Here is an 18,850-nt window from a genome sequence, read left to right as displayed (position 1 = left end):
CACGGAGGCAGAGACTGATAGTATTAAAGTGGTGCTGCCACCATTTGGTGAAAGGAGGAATTACAGTTTCAAGTTTTATGATTTATTTATTCTGTTTCACAGTGCAGGCGGGCCATAAATAATACATTATGAGACCGAAGCTGCGGGCCGTATGAAATCTGACCGCGGGCCGTGATTGGCCCCCGGGCCGGACTTTGGACATGCCTGCTCTAAATGGAGCCCAGTTTGAACTGGATCTTTATTGATCCAAAGAGACAAACAATAAATGACAGACACGAGAAAATAAACGGGAGGAAAACCTTGGAGGTCAGAGGTCATCATCATGATCCAGTCAGAGTCTCTTTAGACTCAAACTGCTGCAGCTTCAACCTCTGAGGATCAGCAGGACACGGAGACCATTCTCTACTTCACAGAGATCAGAACCTGCAGAGAGAAGAAGGAAGGAGAGAGCTGATCATCACTACCAGGAAATAAATGGAAAATAACAACCAGTTCACATTTCAGTTTAAAGATTATTTATGTTTAAACATTTCAAGATTTTTTTTCCATTACTATTTCATTAAATTAATAAAGATTTTCAAGTTGATCAGATTCAGTTTTATCTATAAAGACTTTTATAAAATAGCCAAAGCTGCACCAAGTTTCTGCTCAGCAACACAATAAACCACTAATAACAGTTTCTGCTTGTTCTAATCCTCAGCGCTCAAGTAGCAGAGCTCACTTCATTTAAGCCTCCTGCCTCTGACTCCCCAGAGGATCCATCACTCTGCGTCTCTGAGGTCTGAGTCCGGGTCCAGAAAATTATCTTTACACCCGTCTGGCCCCCCGGCACTGCAGAACAGGACATTACCTGTCCAGATCGCTACAAAAACCTTTTACAAAAAAACAGAAATATAAAATACAGCAGACCTAATTCAAACCTCAGACTGAAGAACCTTTGGCCTCCAACTCACTTAAACTTAAACATTTAAACTCTTTTAAATACCACATCTCTCTGTGCTAAAGCTCTATTAATTAATGATTTCATCACTGAGCATAATATCAATGTTATGTTTCTGACAGAAACATGGTTGAATGACAATAATGAACCGATCGTACTAATTGAATCAGCGCCTCCTAACTACAATTTCTTAAGTGAGAATAGAAAACATAAAAAGGAGGAGGTGTGGCTTCAATATTTAAGAATATACCATACCATACCATACCAACTTTATTTATGAAGCACTTTATACACCGACAGGACCAAAGTGCTATACACAATCATAAAATACAATGCGATTATAAAATAGAAAAGATTGAAACATAAAATACATACAGACACAATAAAACAAAGTGAAACCTCTCAGATTGTGCCAAAAGCCAAAGAAAAAAAATCTTAAAACCAGGAAGACAGAGCACATAACACCAGTTTTATAGTCCCTACACTGGCTACCTGTAGCTCAAAGAATAGACTTTAAAATACCGTTGTTAGTTTACAAATCACTGAACGGCTCAATACATTAAAGATCTGCTGTTGTTGTATCAACCTTCCAGACCTCTCAGGTCTTCCGGTTCTGGTCTGCTCTGCATCCCCAGAACCAGAACCAAACGAGGAGAAGCAGCTTTCAGCATCTGTTCACCACAAATTTGGAACAAACTTCCAGAAAACTGTAAAACAGCTGAAACACTGACTTCCTTTAAATCTCCACTAAAAACCCACTTGTTTAGGATTGTAACGAGTAACTCAATTAAGACCTGAACATAAAGTTTATTCATCCAGATCCCTTCAAATTATTTACAAATTACAACTTGCACATTTACATTCTACTCTCTGTACTCCAACACAATCAACAGCTTTTAAATACAGAAAATGATGACAAAAAAATACATTTTCTGTCACTGCTATCCGTTCTAGTCTCAATAGAAATGAACAGCTGCACATCATTTCGCTGGCAAACATGTCAAAAACTATTCTTCACGCACCAACATCCCATAATATATCCCTCAGGCGGGTTTGGACGCAGCGGTCAGCTTCTTCCGGCGCAACATCCACTCCGAGGGCCTTCAGGACGTCCACCACCGCTGTGGCCCCGCAGGCCGACGCTCCGATCTGCTGGGTCTGCCTCTCCAGAGCCTCCTGGATGGACCACAGCATGGCGGCAGCCGCCTCTTCCTCCTCCTGGTCCTCCGGCTCTGCCTCCATCCGAGCGCTCCACCTGCGGAGAAGAAACGATCAACTTGTTCTAATTTTAAATAAAATTAAGCGCCACTGTTAGTTATAAAGCGAAAACAGCGACACCTACTGTCGTTTCTGTAAAATATTTCAATCCGTTCGGCTTTTGCTCCGTTTCACTTGATATTTTTCTCCACTTTTCGCCAGAATGACAACCACCAGCTGACTACAACGACAATGCTCAGTGAGCATGCGCACTGTACAAGGTAACATGCTCGCTACTTCTATGGGCTCTTTGCACCTGCCGCTCTGACGTCACATCCGCATGCGCAAATACGGCTCATTTTTTCCTTTTGAGTGACCATGACCGCAAGGAAAGATAAACTCGTATTTCAAAGGCAATTTAAGCAATACCATGAACACTGTTGTGTTCCACGGCGCACAGCGTCTTCTAAATATAACAGTCGTTTAAGTTTTCATGGATTTCCAAGCGATCCTGACTTACAACAACGATGGCTTGTCAATATTCGTCGCGACAACATCAAGCTAACATCGCATAGCAAAGTTTGCAGCCTTCACTTCCCTCCGGATCAGTTTCATCAGCCTAAAACTCCTGGCGGGAGAAGAATGGTTAAAAAAAGGAGCCTCCCTGTGCTATTTCAATGGAACAACTTCTGTGTTCAGCCTGGAAGAGCCAGTGTATGGGAAAGAGTGAGCAGACCAGAGCCGGACAGCGGCGCAACTGATCCGCCTGTGGAATGCACGTATGCAGATCACGATTATTGCTCTGTCCCAGAACCAGCTGGCCTGGACATGGTAATAAATGAAAACCAGAAATTAAAAGAAGAAATAAAAGCCCTAACAAGCCAGATCGAAGAACTGAAAATCCATTCTACCTTCGGATTACAAAGGTTCGCAGGGTCTGATGATGACATCCGATTTTACACGAGGTAAGCATCCACACCGCAACAAACCTTTTTCTTTTTAAAATTTGTGTTACTCGCCCCACCTCTGGTTTCTTAATTAAATATGTCTGAACTCAAAAATACAATAAACAAAAATTATGGGGCTTCTCGTGCTTCCTCATGCTTCGGAAGCAAAAAGCCCGAACCGTAATCTCCCCCGTTACTTGGTCTCTGTTTGACACTAACGACAAAAAACACATTAAAGCAATAAACTTAAAAATGAATACAGAATAACGTAAGAACATTGTCCGTTAGAAAGAATAAGAATGTTTAGATATTTAAATAGTACAATTGTATTAGTAAAATGTCCGAGAATATTGCCTATTAGCATAAGCTAAAGCTAATGTTAGCCACGAAGTTTAAAGAACTTTAAAGTAAGACTCACCTTCATATCCATGAATGTATGACGATACGTACATCTTAAAAACCTTTTTCCAGTTTGCTTGATGGGGCTTTAGATCCCGCCTTACAAATACGATGTACATCGTTAATTGTTAGCTTTGGCAAGCCCTGCAAACACCGACTGTAAAATGACATCTTTAATAGACCGGACAAAAATGAGCCGCTTTTCCCCGAACGCGGAAGCTGAGGTGCAAAGAGCCCATTCCAAGAGAGTAGAGAAACAGCGCGGCCGCTAGCGCACCCTAGGGGTGTGAGGTCACAACTGCATCCTTACAGAAACATTTTCTACATCCAGGAATACTGATTTTATATTTCATTCATTAATTTAATCCGAGTTATATTTGATCTAAGGGCAGCGTTATAGTTTTGTTCAATAATCCACACAGTAAAAGTGTAAACTTTGTCAATTTTTTGATAAATAATGAGATTTTTATGCACACTTATGCTAAAACATTACATAAAAGTCAATTAAAAGTGTAAACCCTGTATAAAAAGTGTCATTTCATGACAACATTTATAAAGAATCCTATGTCCTTTTTACGTGCACCCCTTCAAATAAAGTCTTACCAAATTTACTTCCTTGCAACCACATTGTTTTAAATAATATCACACCCTGGTTCACTTACACCTGCTTAGTTGTTTATGCTGTGGATTAATTTCACATTGTAAATAAAACATCGGCAAAACACTCACCTGATCCAGACGCTGCTCTTCTTCTTCTTCTTCTTCTTCTTCTTCTTTTTTGGCGGTTGACAAGCAACTTATTGATGTGCATTACCGCCATGAACTGGAATGGAGTGTGGATCGGGATGCTACATATATATTACTCCCAAGCCCCCCCAAAAAAGAAAAAGAAACCTTATAGCCTTTCTATCAATTTCGTTTTCTTAAGATAATGTATTAAATAACAAAAATATACAGACTCTGCTCTGCTGCTGCATGGAGTCCGAACCGGTTCTGATCCAAACCTGAGTAGAGCTGACACACCTGAGGCTCCGCCCCCTGACCCAGCTGAGGCTCCGCCTCCTTCCAGGTGACAATAAACACCTTTATTTTCATGTTTTCCTTTGTATGAGTTGAGCTGTAAAACTTTAGGTCACATTTGAACTTTTTCAGGTTTTTCTCAGTTTTCTGCACATTTCCAACCAACATTTTATTGCAGGAAATCATTTCAGGAAGGAACCAGAAGATTCAGGAGTCTGGGAGATGTGACTGTAACCGACCTGAACACTGAGGCCCCAGAGCGCCCCCTGCAGGATCTGCTGCACCATTAACCAGACAGAAATGGCAGTTTTATACAAGTTATTATTCTAATTCAATAGCCGATTTAATTAATCGAGTTTTGATTGAAAAGATTGATTCTCATCTGTTTTATTAAAAAAACATCTTCAGTCTGAATACTGCAAAAATAAACTGCTGGCTAAATTAGTAGCTTAAAGCTGAAATCAACTTGAGATGTTTCTGCTTTTACTAATCTAAGCTGTGAAACTAAATGTGAAAACCTATAATACAGCAAAAATGGCATGGAGGATTAACACGAAGGTTTAGTTATTATATGTGTACACAGTCAGCTGCATAAAAAATACACAAAGATTTTTTAAAAACTTTATTTGGTCGTTAAACACCCAGCAACCCACATTACATTAGAAGAATTATGAAAATCAAACATGAACCAATCAGCACATTATCCCAGTGATTCTCTGAGGTTTGAATAAATCAGTAAAATCACAGTAAAGAGCCTGAAGTTCTCTAGAAAACTCAAAACATGAAATATGGAGTTAAAAAAGTAAAAACCAAAACAAACTGAGAGAAATTAAAGCTGAGAATCAATGATGACGTAAAACTTCAAGATTTAGCTTTTACAATGAACATAAAATATATAAAATCTTTATTTTCCAGGTTCCACATGTTTCTGAAAACTGCTCTAAGATCAGAGTTTCTGTAGGACATCCAGTTCTAAACTGGTTAAACTGGTTTCTCTGATGGAAGCTGAAGTTTCGCTGCAGTTTCCAGTGAAGCATCTTTTTATCTGTGGAGCTTTGAGGAACATTTTCTTGTCAGCAGAAGGACGAAGCAGCAGAGAAAAGAGGTTTGAAGTGTCATTCATGGCTTCAAAGCTGAACTGAAAATGATTCCCATGTTTCCATTCTCAGACCATTTCTGGTTCCAGGATGAAAATGAATCAGAGAGAAAAAAGATCAACTTTCCAGTTGAATCCAGTTCAGATCAAAACTCCACGAAGCCTCTAAATGGAGCCCAGTTTGAATTGGATCTTTATTGATCCAAAGAGACAAACAATAAATGACAGACACGAGAAAATAAACGGGAGGAAAACCTTGGAGGTCAGAGGTCATCATCATGATCCAGTCAGAGTCTCTTTAGACTCAAACTGCTGCAGCTTCAACCTCTGAGGATCAGCAGGACACTGAGACCATTCTCTACTTCACAGAGATCAGAACCTGCAGAGAGAAGAAGGAAGGAGAGAGCAGATCAGTGAGTGTTTCCGGCCTCTCTCCAGCAGCAGTCAGTGACGCAGCACATCCAGTAGATGGTTTCCAGGCTGCAGTCAGACTGATCTCAGAGCTGTGACCAGGATGAACCCGATCAGTTGTTTCCTGTTGAGCTGAGAGAGCAAACAGATCTGAGATCAGATCTGCTGCTGCCACAGTTTGATGGATGAGGACCACTGTCTCTAGACATGTTGGACGGCTGGAGTCCAGCTGGACTTCCTGGAGACATGGACACAGCAACAACACTCATCTTCACACCAACACAAACGCAGGAACACAGCAAGCTGCTGCTCCTCTGATTGGCTGATTGCTGTCTCTGTGTCCAATCAGGAAGCCTGAACCATTCTCCTCCCACTGAGAAGCTGCAGCTTTAAGAGAGTTTGTAGAAATCTGCTGTCAGAGTTTGTTGGTTCTGATCAGGAGGAAACCAGAACCACAGCTCCATGAAGCCAGCAACTTGGTTCTGAAGGAGAACCGGGCCACACACACACACACATGCCTGTGTGTGGGCGTGTGTGTGTGTGTGTGTACATATATACACATACATACTTTTAAGTACAATTCAACAACCTGGATGTCCATGTGACAATATTTTATTAACATTTATTTTAAAAAAAACAAACTACTGTATTGTTTTTACCTCTAAAATATATATTTCTCAAATATCAATTGTTACAGCTAATGGTGGATCCATTTAAGTAAATTTAAAGCAGGTACACTCTGCGGTCGGAGCCGCGGTCGGAGTCCCGTTCGGGGCATTTCCGACCGCACTTCCGAACGGGACTCCGACCGCAGAGTGTACTTGCTTTAAATTTACTTAAATGGATCCACGATTAGCTGTAACAATTGATATTTGAGAAATATATATTTTAGAGGTAAAAACAATACAGTAGGGTTTTTTTATTTGAAATAAAGGTCGGAGCCGTGGTCTGAGATGCGGGGAGCCGCGTTCGGAAATTCGGATCAACTGACAAAACAGTTGGATTTTTATTTTGCAGATTTTGGTTCAGCTGCTAAATAAAAGCTGGAGAGTTTATATTTTGGAAACCAGTGTAGAGTCTGAAAACATGTTATATATTTAAAACGCAATAATACATCCAGGCTGAAGCCTTTGTGCTATGAGTGACCTACACATTCAACAGACTCAGGCTGCCATATACAGATAAACACCACAGCTGGGAGGCCCAACATATACAAACAGTGGTGCCAAAGCACGTTGACACGTGGCAAGAGGAAGATGAAATCGAACCTACGCCCTTCCTATTACAAGACAACAACGCTACTCTCAGAATCTTGACTTTTGGATCCCACAGAGGAATGTTATTGACAACCTCAAAATATACTTCAGTTTTTCTGATTCAGCTCAATTCTTCCTCTAAAACCAGGTTCTGAGTCTCTGATGTCAGCAATTATAAATCACTGCAATTAGTAAACATGATTTGATTTTAAAATAATTGGACATAATTTATTCTCCTTGTTAATTTATCATTTCTCTTTCATACATTTTATTCATTGTTAGCTTTCAGTGCCTGCGATGGACTGGTGACCTGTCCAGGGTGAACCCCGCCTCTCGTCTGGTGACAGCTGGAGCTGGGCCCCACCGGCCCCCCTCACCACCCTGCAGGGATCAACGTGTTCAGATCATGGATGGAAAGATTTTATGGTAGATTGTCTCCCTTAAGACCTCACTGAAAACAGCTTCATAGTTGATGCCTCAACATCAACTGATTCTATGATATTGCTGACTATTTTTTCTACTTCTAACATAAACAGGTAAAGAAGTAACCTAGAAATGTTTCCCCACCCCAGGCATCCGGTCCCAATCATCATCGGTTCCGATGATGTCACATGCATAGCGAGTCCGCTACGTCTTAAAATTGTAAGTCAGACTTTTTTCTTTGCCATTTGTCTGTACTCTTTAAAATACAAGTGTTCTTTTTTTGTAGGTTTCTGTAAAGTGCAGTGAATGGGAATGTTCTGCCGTTGATCCTCACTGTTCTTAGGAAGGAGAAATGTCAGTATGTTTGCAATAATACTGGAATACTGTGATATTAAATTAAAACAATACTCTGTCCTTGGTTAAATATTTTTCACATTTCCTCTAAAGTGTACCTATTGTTTCATTGTACTAATTTTCATAAGCATGTTGTCTGCAAATTTTGAATGCATTGACAATTTGTACAATTCTGTACAAGTACATATTGGCAATGTACTCTTGAAAAATGTAAATGTATTTAAAATAAAATGTGATTTGTTATGCATGCCTGCATCCAACTCTATGACCATTCGTGACGCCAACATTCACCATCCGACCCGATGGAACTGGAGAGGTTCTGAAGGAGGAGTGGCAGAGGATCCCCAAATCCAGCTGTGAAAAACCAGTTGCATCATTTCCAAGAAGACTCATGGCTGTACAAGCTAAAAAGGGGTTTCTACTGAGCAAAAGGTCTGAATACTTATGACCATGTGATGTTTCAGTTTTTCTTTTTTTTTTTATAAATTTACAAAGCTTTCTACAATTCTGTATGTTTTCTGTCAAGAGGGGATGCTGAGTATACATTAATGAGAAATAATATGAACTTTTCTGAGATTAGCAAATGGCTGCAATGAAACAGAGTGAGAAATTTAAAGGGGTATGAATACGTTTCATTCATTAATTCACCAGGGACTTTGATTTTGCTCATTAAAACAAAATCAGAGTAAAGGAAAAACATGGATATTTGAAATGTCCGTGATTGTATTCAGTGACTCAAATATAAAATACATAAAACAGCTTTCCTAGCAAGTTGGCAAACAGCTGTGGAAATTATTGCTGTGATTCAACCAACAATTTTCTGATTTTCTAATGAGCAAACATTTAAAACCAGAAAGACTCGGAAATGGAGCGATGGTCAGAAAGAGGTCAAGTTTTCCATATTAAAGAAAGTCCATAAAGTAACGCATTTGATCCACAATGTCTGATTCAATCTGGATTTTCTACTGATAAAAGCCCAGAGAAATCCTCTCTGATCAATAAATTATTGACTTCATATTGAAATATTTTCCATCCACCAATCAGGAACCCAGATATCTCAGCCGGGCCACAAACACTCAGAACCTACTGGTACCAGTTTGACTCCACTATGAAACTGGGAGCAAACTCAGCTTGTTGTCTGGGTTACAGATGAAAACTCAGAGAAAATCAGAGTTCCTGATTGAAACCAGGTGCTGCAGCTCTGCATCATAACCAGAACCAGAACCAGAACCAGGCCCAGTTCTGGTTCTGTCCAGCAGCTCAAAGAGAGAAAACCCAGTCAGGACTGGAAACCAGAAGAATGTGGAGTTAAAACTCACCTGATCAGATCTTTGCTTCTCCTTCTGTTCACACAAACCGAGTCGGAACGAACTGGACCCGATTCTCCAGAACTTGAACCGGACCCACCTGTGGCTCCGCCCCCTCTCACAGCAGAGGTGTGTTGCTAATGAGAAGAATCCTGTCTGATCATCACTACCAGGAAATAAATGGAAAATAACAACCAGTTCACATTTCAGTTTATAGCTTATTTATGTTTAAACATTTCAAGATTTTTTTTCCATTACTATTTCATTAAATTAATAAAGATTTTCAAGTTGATCAGATTCAGTTTTATCTATAAAGACTTTTATAAAATAGCCAAAGCTGCACCAAGTTTCTGCTCAGCAACACAATAAACCACTAATAACAGTTTCTGCTTGTTCTAATCCTCAGCGCTCACGTAGCAGAGCTCACTTCCTCTGACTCCCCAGAGGATCCATCACTCTGCGTCTCTGAGGTCTGAGTCCGGGTCCAGAAAATTATCTTTACACCCGTCTGGCCCCCCGGCACTGCAGAACAGGACATTACCTGTCCAGATCGCTACAAAAACCTTTTACAAAAAAACAGAAATATAAAATACAGCGGACCTAATTCAAACCTCAGACTGAAGAACTTTTGGCCTCCAACTCGCTTAAACTTAAACATTTAAACTCTTTTAAACACCAGATCTCTCTGTGCTAAAGCTCTATTAATTAATGATTTCATCACTGAGCATAATATCAATGTTATGTTTCTGACAGAAACATGGTTGAATGACAATAACGAACCGATCGTACCTCCTAACTACAATTTCTTAAGTGAGAATAGAAAACATAAAAAAGGAGGAGGTGTGGCCTCAATATTTAAGAATATACCATACCATACCAACTTTATTTATGAAGCACTTTATACACCGACAGGACCAAAGTGCTATACACAATCATAAAATACAATGCGATTATAAAATAGAAAAGATTGAAACATAAAATACATATAAAACAAAGTGAAACCTCTCAGATTGTGCCAAAAGCCAAAGAAAAAAGATCCTAAAACCAGGAAGACAGAGCACATAACACCAGTTTTATAGTCCCTCCACTGGCTCCCTGTAGCTCAAAGAATAGACTTTAAAATACCGTTGTTAGTTTACAAATCACTGAACGGCTCAATACATTAAAGATCCGCTGTTGTCGTATCAACCTTCCAGACCTCTCAGGTCTTCCGGTTCTGGTCTGCTCTGCATCCCCAGAACCAGAACCAAACGAGGAGAAGCAGCTTTCAGCATCTATTCACCACAAATTTGGAACAAACTTCCAGAAAACTGTAAAACAGCTGAAACACTGACTTCCTTTAAATCTCCACTAAAAACCCACTTGTTTAGGATTGTAACGAGTAACTCAATTAAGACCTGAACATAACGTTTATTCATCCAGATCCCCTCAAATCATTTACAAATTACAACTTGCACATTTACATTCTACTCTCTGTACTCCAACACAATCAACAGCTTTTAAATACAGAAAATGATGACAAAAAAAATACATTTTCTGTCACTGCTATCCGTTCTAGTCTCAATAGAAATGAACAGCTGCACATTATTTCGCTGGCAAACATGTCAAAAACTATTCTTCACGCACCAACATCCCATAATATATCCCTCAGGCGGGTTTGGACGCAGCGGTCAGCTTCTTCCGGCGCAACATCCACTCCGAGGGCCTTCAGGACGTCCACCACCGCTGTGGCCCCGCAGGCCGACGCTCCGATCTGCTGGGTCTGCCTCTCCAGAGCCTCCTGGATGGACCACAGCATGGCGGCAGCCGCCTCTTCCTCCTCCTGGTCCTCCGGCTCTGCCTCCATCCGAGCGCTCCACCTGCGGAGAAACGACCGACTTGCTCTAATTTTAAATAAAATTAAGCGGCACTGTTAGTTATAAAGCGAAAACAGCGACACCTACTGTCGTTTCTGTAAAATATTTCAATCCGTTCGGCTTTTGCTCCGTTTCACTTGATATTTTTCTCCACTTTTCGCCAGAATGACAACCACCAGCTGACTACAACAACAATGCTCAGTGAGCATGCGCACTGTACAAGGTAACGTGCTCGCTACTTCTATTCCAAGAGAGAAGAGAAACAGCGCGGCCGCTAGCGCACCCTAGTGGTGTGAGGTCACAACTGCATCCTTACAGAAACATTTTCTACATCCAGGAATACTGATTTTATATTTCATTCATTAATTTAATCCGAGTTATATTTGATCTAAGGGCAGCGTTATAGTTTTGTTCAATAACCCACACAGTAAAAGTGTAAACTTTGTCAATTTTTTTGGTAAATAATGAGATTTTTATGCACACTTACGCTAAAACATTACATAAAAGTCAATTAAAAGTGTAAACCCTGTATAAAAAGTGTCATTTCATGACAACATTTATAAAGAATCCTATGTCCTTTTTACGTGCACCCCTTCAAATAAAGTCTTACCAAATTTACTTCCTTGCAACCACATTGTTTTAAATAATATCACACCCTGGTTCACTTACACCTGCTTGGTTGTTTATGCTGTGGATTAATTTCACATTGTAAATAAAACATCAGCAAAACACTCACCTGATCCAGACGCTGCTCCTCTTCTTCTTTTTTGGCGGTTGGCAAGCAACTTATTGATGTGCATTACCGCCATGAACTGGAATGGAGTGTGGATCGGGATGCTACATATATATTACTCCCAAGCCCCCCCAAAAAAGAAAAAGAAAAGAAACCTTATATCCTATCAATTTCGCTTTCTTAAGATAATTGATTAAATAACAAAAATATACAGACTCTGCTCTGCTGCTGCACGGAGTCTGAACCGGTTCTGATCCAAACCTGACTAGAGCTGACACACCTGAGGCTCCGCCCCCTGACCCAGCTGACAATAAACACCTTTATTTTCATGTTTTCCTTTGTATGAGTTGAGCTGTAAAACTTTAGGTCACATTTGAACTTTTTCAGGTTTTTCTCAGTTTTCTGCTCATTTCCAACCAACATTTTATTGCAGGAAATCATTTCAGGAAGGAACCAGAAGATTCAGGAGTCTGGGAGATGTGACTGTAACCGACCTGGACACTGAGGCCCCAGAGCGCCCCCTGCAGGATCTGCTGCACCATTAACCAGACAGAAATGGCAGTTTTATACAAGTTATTATTCTAATTCAATAGCTGATTTAATTAAACAAGTTTTGATTGAAAAGATTCTCATCTGTTTTATTAAAAAAAACATCTTCAGTCTGAATACTGCAAAAAATAAACTGCTGGCTAAATTAGTAGCTTAAAGCTGAAATCAACTTGAGATGTTTCTGCTTTTACTAATTTAAGCTGTGAAACTAATGTGAAAACTTATAATACAGCAAAAATGGCATGGAGGATTAACATGAAGGTTTAGTTATTATATGTGTACACAGTCAGCTGCATAAAAATACACAAAGATTCTTTAAAACTTTATTTGGTCGTTAAACATCCAGCAACCCACATTGCATTAGAAGAATTATGAAAATCAAACATGAACCAATCAGCACATTATCCCAAAACAAAAAGAACTGCTCTTCGGGGCCCCTGGTGGACGCGGTAGGTACCGCACGCTTCGCAAGTTTAAACCTTAAAGTTTAACCTTAAAGTTTAAACCTTAAAGTTTAAACCTTAAGTTTAAACCTTAAAGTTTAAACCTTAAAGTTTAAACCTTAAAGTTTAAACCTTAAAGTTTAAACCTTAAAGTTTAAACCTTAAAGTTTAAACCTTAAAGTTTAAACCTTAAAGTTTAAACCTTAAAGTTTAAACCTTAAAGTTTAAACCTTAAAGTTTAAACCTTAAAGTTTACTTAAGTAACCTTAAAGTTTAAACCTTAAAGTTTAAACCTTAAGTTTAAACCTTAAAGTTTTAAACCTTAAAGTTTAAACCTTAAAGTTTAAACCTTAAAGTTTAAACCTTAAAGTTTAAACCTTAAAGTTTAAACCTTAAAGTTTAAACCTTAAAGTTTAAACCTTAAAGTTTAAACCTTATAAGTTTAAACCTTAAAGTTTAAACCTTAAAGTTTAAACCTTAAAGTTTAAACCTTAAGTTTAAACCTTAAAGTTTAAAACCTTAAAGTTTAAACCTTAAAGTTTAACCTTAAAGTTAAACCTTAAAGTTTTAAACCTTAAGTTTAAACCTTAAAGTTTAAACCTTAAAGTTTAAACCTTAAAGTTTAAACCTTAAAGTTTAAACCTTAAGGTTAGGTTTTGCACAGCAGTACTATTCCTTAAAAAATAGTAAAGTACATTTATATTTTTCAGCATTGAAGGGTTTAAATGTGCACACTTGTTAAAACTACAAGATATTCACTTTAAGAAAAGTTGTATGAACCTATACTCCAATTTTCTCACCACCTTGAGCTCACATTTTAGAACTGTAACTTAAGGGGCCATGTACAAATATATGTGGAACGTAACCTCCTATCACCCGGCATCCACATGAGGTCATTTTACTGCCACATGTTAGTTGTAGACTAGAAAACATTACAGGGGACAGCCAAAATGGGTGATTGCAGAAGCCAAAGTTCCCATGGAAGCATCTGATCCAAACAGTATTCTGGTAAAAAAAAGAAAAAAAAAGGTAGTGGCACAGGGTTAGCATGCCACTACTTGCATAATTACCTAACCCTGCAAGAAGACACCTCACAAAGACGTCAAACTGAAATAAGTGACCATCTCACAACCCAGTATTGTCCATATATACAACTCCAAGATGGGTGTAATTGACCTTATGAGTTGCTACCACACAAGTGGCAAAAAATGGAAATTGAGGGTACTAATTAAGGATCTTGCTATAGCCAATAGCTGGCTGTTGTACTGCAAAGACCAATGTGTGACACACAAAGAAGAGCATCATGCTTTTCTGCATGGAAGCTGCCAAAATGGTCTTGGGCCTCACATGGGCTTGTGAGGCTATAGAAGATTGGACTGCATTCAAGACTCCCGAGTCACCTTTCCCACGTGCTATCCGTTAACACTGCAAGGTTAACATGCAGCATGCTCTGCATTGATTGATTCTCTGCTGGTCTGGTTTGTGTAGAGTACTGGGAGTCTGCTTGGTGGGGCACCGACTCACCTTTATCAAGCTAGCCAAAATGAACTGCGCACCAGATTGGTATGGCTCCCCGTGTCATAACGCTAACCAGGAGGATGAGCATTAGCAGTCATACCAAGTCATCATCACCCAGCCATTGTCCCAAGGAAGAAGAACCTGGACCAGCTGCTGCTTTCCAGATCTCTAGACACTTGCTGGGGTTCAAACCATCATCCCTGAAACGAAACCAAAGAGCCATTCTAGTGCCATCATACACCGCAAGACCTCTAGAATGCTCCGTTGTAACTCCATGACCACATTAATAGGTAAGGGTACTTACCCAAAGCAGCCAGCAGGAGGTTTTTCTTTTTCGTGTTGAAGCTCGCAGCAGGCAACAGTTCAACAATAAACACCCTATTCTGACTCATGGTGCTGATTTTCTACAAGTTTCCAAATTCATTCTAAGTCATCTAGTTTGATAGAGGAGTTCATTTTGATGAAAACAGTATATGGTTTGTTAGGGGTTGCAGCAAAAACAGCTGAACTAGAAGCTGAAATATGAAGCCCCACCATGCAATGCATTCTGGGTTTTTTAAAGTCCATTTCTGATGTTCAGAACCGTGATAATACACATTTCTGGCACCTAGCAGGAGCTCAACAATGAAATCAGAAGCTGAGCTGTGATTTCTGTCTTCAAAACAGAGTTTGAAGACAAATAAAACAAAATAAAACTTGGTTAAAATATCAGACTTTTAAAACCAAATTCAAGCCCCTTCAGAGAAGCATTAAGATAAAACTCCATCATCCAACAGTTATCACTGAGATGACTTTTTAAAGCTGAGCTGAGTTCATTCCAATAACATGAGTTTATTGGAATGAACTCATGTTTATTCCAATAAACATGAATGAACATGAGTTCATCTGTTCCTTTTTACTCCTTAAAAAGTAAAAGGAGAGAAAATCTGTTTAAACATATTTACTTTTAAGGCCAATTCCTGGTGAGCCGAGCAGCATTGAGGCAAAACTCCTTCATTCAACAGAAACTCAGACGAGGTTTTAAAGCTCAGCTGATTTATTTAAAAGATTGAGCTAAAAAAGCAAATCAAAATGTAGTGAAACCTGGTTGAGGTAAGAGGCCACTGAAGTTAGGGTTAAGTCCCAGCGCGATAAGACGTTCCTAGTGTAAAGAAAATAATTATTGTTTGGTGCTTAATATAGCTAATCCACGACATGTGTAAAGGTATAGCCAACACTTTAATTTGGAATAGTTTCTGTTGAGCAGTTGGGAATTCAGCAGACAAAGCAGGGCCTTTTTTCCTCCCCCTTTTGACAGACACAGCAATAAAATTTACAATTCCGAGAGAGCAGAAGAGACTTCTTGGCGCCTCTCCCCGTACCTGGCACGGCCCAAGACGGAGTGGTTCCCCCTTTTCGTCTAGACAAAAACCAGACATCGGGGCTGTGATGAGGGGAGTTTCTAAGTTTCTAATTGGTCAAAGAACGGAACGCCTTGACTGCATATATTAAATAGGGAAACACCTCTTTCATTAAAAGTACAAGTCAGCAAGCCAACAGAGAGTTTTTTTTTCATTTTTTTACTCCACGTGGGCGCCTTTGTCTGTCTTATGTGTTTCGTGTGTCTTCCCTTATGTGTTTTTTATTTTCATGAGAAAATGCATATCTCTGTTCCTCTGCAGTTTTGTTGTTCATTGCTTTGTATGAGATTAAACTCTGTGATCTGTGACGTCAACACGCTTTGTCGTTGTTTCGTTTTACCAGCACGCGGTCGCTGCACGTCGCTGCACGGAGAGCGTCACTCGCCAAGGACTCGGAAGATCCCGGGCAAGATTAAAGAGGAAAAGAGCCAAACGTTTTGTCCAAAGCTAGCATTAATGATCCTCATTTTTAATATTTGGGGGCTTCGTCCGGTTCTGGAATCTTGGCGGGTGGCGGTCTCTCCCCGATCGATCCGTTCGGCTCGTGCGGTAAGACGTTTTTTAATTACTCTTTTGTTGTGCGCAGCCACGCAGAGTCTCGAAGCTGCAGGAGAATACAGATTGTTTTAAAAGAGTCTGTTGTTTACTAATTGGACGGAACGTGCACACTACAAGTGATCGTGGCTGGTCGAGACAGTAGGAGTTTACGTAGCCTCTGTCGGAATTGCTGGGTTTGTTAATTGTCTTCTTTAGCCCTGAGGATTCGTTCTTGTGCCTCTGAAATAATGAATTTTTAAGTGCATGAAATTTAGTGTGGGCTTGAATCGGCCCGGAGATTTGACTCAGCTCCAGCGGACTTATATTGACCTACCTCGGTTAAATCACCGGTCTGGGATGGACTTTAAGGATTGAAAAGTATGTTAAATTAATTTTTCTCTGGTGAAACATTGAAAAGGAGTTGAATCGCTCTTAAAACAGGACTTATATTGGAATCGAGCTGAATCGCTTTTTTGGACTTATATTGGGTTTTGAGTTGAATCACTCTTTAAACAGGACTTATATTGGACTCGAGCTGAATCGCTCTATTGGACTTATATTGGCTTTTGAGTTGTATCACTCGGAGGACTCAGTTTACAAGTTGGAAAATTCACAGGATTGGGCCGAGTTGCATCACTCGCGGAGAATATAGGACTAAGTTTATAAGTTTGGAAATTAATGCAGTTTTTAGCCGGCATTTTATTTTATTTTATTTCTTCCCCGTCTGTCTTTTACGTTTGTCTGAAACTGTGTTTGTGTCTCTGTATTTCTCTGTGTGTACTGATTTGTGTGCCAGCTGCTGTGGAAGCGTAAGGTGTGTATCTGCGTGGCCGTGTGTGTGCGCGTGCGCGAGTTCGGGCTGGTTGTGTGTTTCAGCAGAGTGTTCGGTTGTTTGAATAGCGCTGTGTGTGTGAATTTGCATTGATTTGGCTGCGTTTTATTGTGAAGTTATTATGGACACTGAGTTGCGACACGTGCTATACGCTATTTTATGGTCGGGGTTCGTAGAACAGTTTTAACGGGGAAAGTAGAACGATGGCGAAACGTGGTCTTTTAGTTTAAAAATAAATAAATAAAAATAGGAGTTAAGTACATAAAACTGGTACCAGAACACTAAATTATTGGTTGTGGTTTGATTTTAACATAACTTTGAGATGTCTCTTTGAAATGTGCACGGGATTTTAAAAACGTTCCTTAAGATTGGAGTTTAAAATTAATTAAATTGACATATGAAAATACGTTAATAAAACATTGGACAATTTCTGAAGCTTCAGTAAATTTGATATAAACTTCAGTAAATTTGATAAAATTACAGTAAAATTTTGATAAAATGATGACTGACTGATACTTTCACTGACTATACGACCTGGCCAGATGTGTGTGTTTTGTGTTTTCTGTACTGTGTTGTGTGTTTTTGTTTGTGTTACAATTCATGTTGGTTTGACAGAGTGTGTGATTGGAGATAAAATATCATTTGGTATTTTGTGTCATATAAATACAACGAGAAGGTAAACAGCACCTCTGTCAGCAGATGCCATAGGCAAGAATTTCTCACTTGGCACGCCAAGTTGAAGTAGAAATTACTCTACAGAGTATTTTTTAGTGCTGTCTCGTGGTGCAAAATTTCCAGTTTTTAGAATACCCTATGTGTTGAACTGGACTAAAATATTCAAATTAGGTAATGACAGCAGTAAGTGTGACCTGCAGTGTAAAGATTGGGAGGTTATTGAAAGATAGAATCTTGATCAAATAAATCATCTGAACAAATTGAATAAAAATAATGAGTTACAATAGGACTTTTAAAATGGGTAGAGGATACAGATAAAACAAAGATCTTTGGAGAAACACGCTCTAGCTGTAAGGGGACTTGCAGCCCCCCTTGCAGCAGGAGGGCCACAGGGCTGGGCGGTAACTGCTACCCCACTAGATTCAACTGATTAACATGTGGAGCCTCTTTGCATACCACTGTAGATTATAGGAAGTTGTAGTGAGTGTTTTTCATTGCATTGGGCAGGATTTTGATGTAGTTTGGTTTCCTAGATTTAGTGAAACATTTTCTTTTATTGTAGATAGTTTAAGCATGCAACTACATAGTGCACGACGACATAATGTGGAAAATGTTAAATATAAGTTTTTAGCATCACAACACTGAGTCTGTGACGGCTGTCCTGACTGTCACACGCAGGTAATCTTGGTAATGATTTTCTGGTTTCTTTTCATATTACTTTATATAGTGAGTAGTGAGTAGTTTAGATTTTTATCTTTAACTTTGTTTCCATTAGTCTGACTTTTTATTTGGCTATTTGTGTCAGTTTTTTGTCTATTTTGTTAAATATAACAAATTACTTTCTTTCTTTTGAGTTATCAGTTTCCTCTGGACCCTTCACCAGGGGATAGGGAACTTTGGTCTTTAGTTTAATTTCTTTCATTTGTAGATTTGGTTAAATTCTGACCAGTATTTTTC

General features: G+C 39.3%; 1 long non-coding RNA gene across 1 annotated transcript; it reads left to right on the top strand.

Annotated features, from left to right (window-relative positions):
- Window positions 1–16,377: 16,377 nt before the first annotated feature.
- LOC116716007 (uncharacterized) lies at window positions 16,378–17,455 on the top strand. The gene is made up of 2 exons (XR_004338343.1): window positions 16,378–17,163; window positions 17,201–17,455. It is a non-coding gene; the product is annotated as an uncharacterized LOC116716007 (long non-coding RNA).
- Window positions 17,456–18,850: the final 1,395 nt, after the last annotated feature.

This window comes from Xiphophorus hellerii, chromosome 24 (assembly GCF_003331165.1).
Source record: "Xiphophorus hellerii strain 12219 chromosome 24, Xiphophorus_hellerii-4.1, whole genome shotgun sequence".
Lineage (NCBI taxonomy): Eukaryota > Metazoa > Chordata > Actinopteri > Cyprinodontiformes > Poeciliidae > Xiphophorus > Xiphophorus hellerii.
Note: the sequence above shows the minus strand (reverse complement) of the source record. Positions and strands in the feature narration are given on the sequence as shown.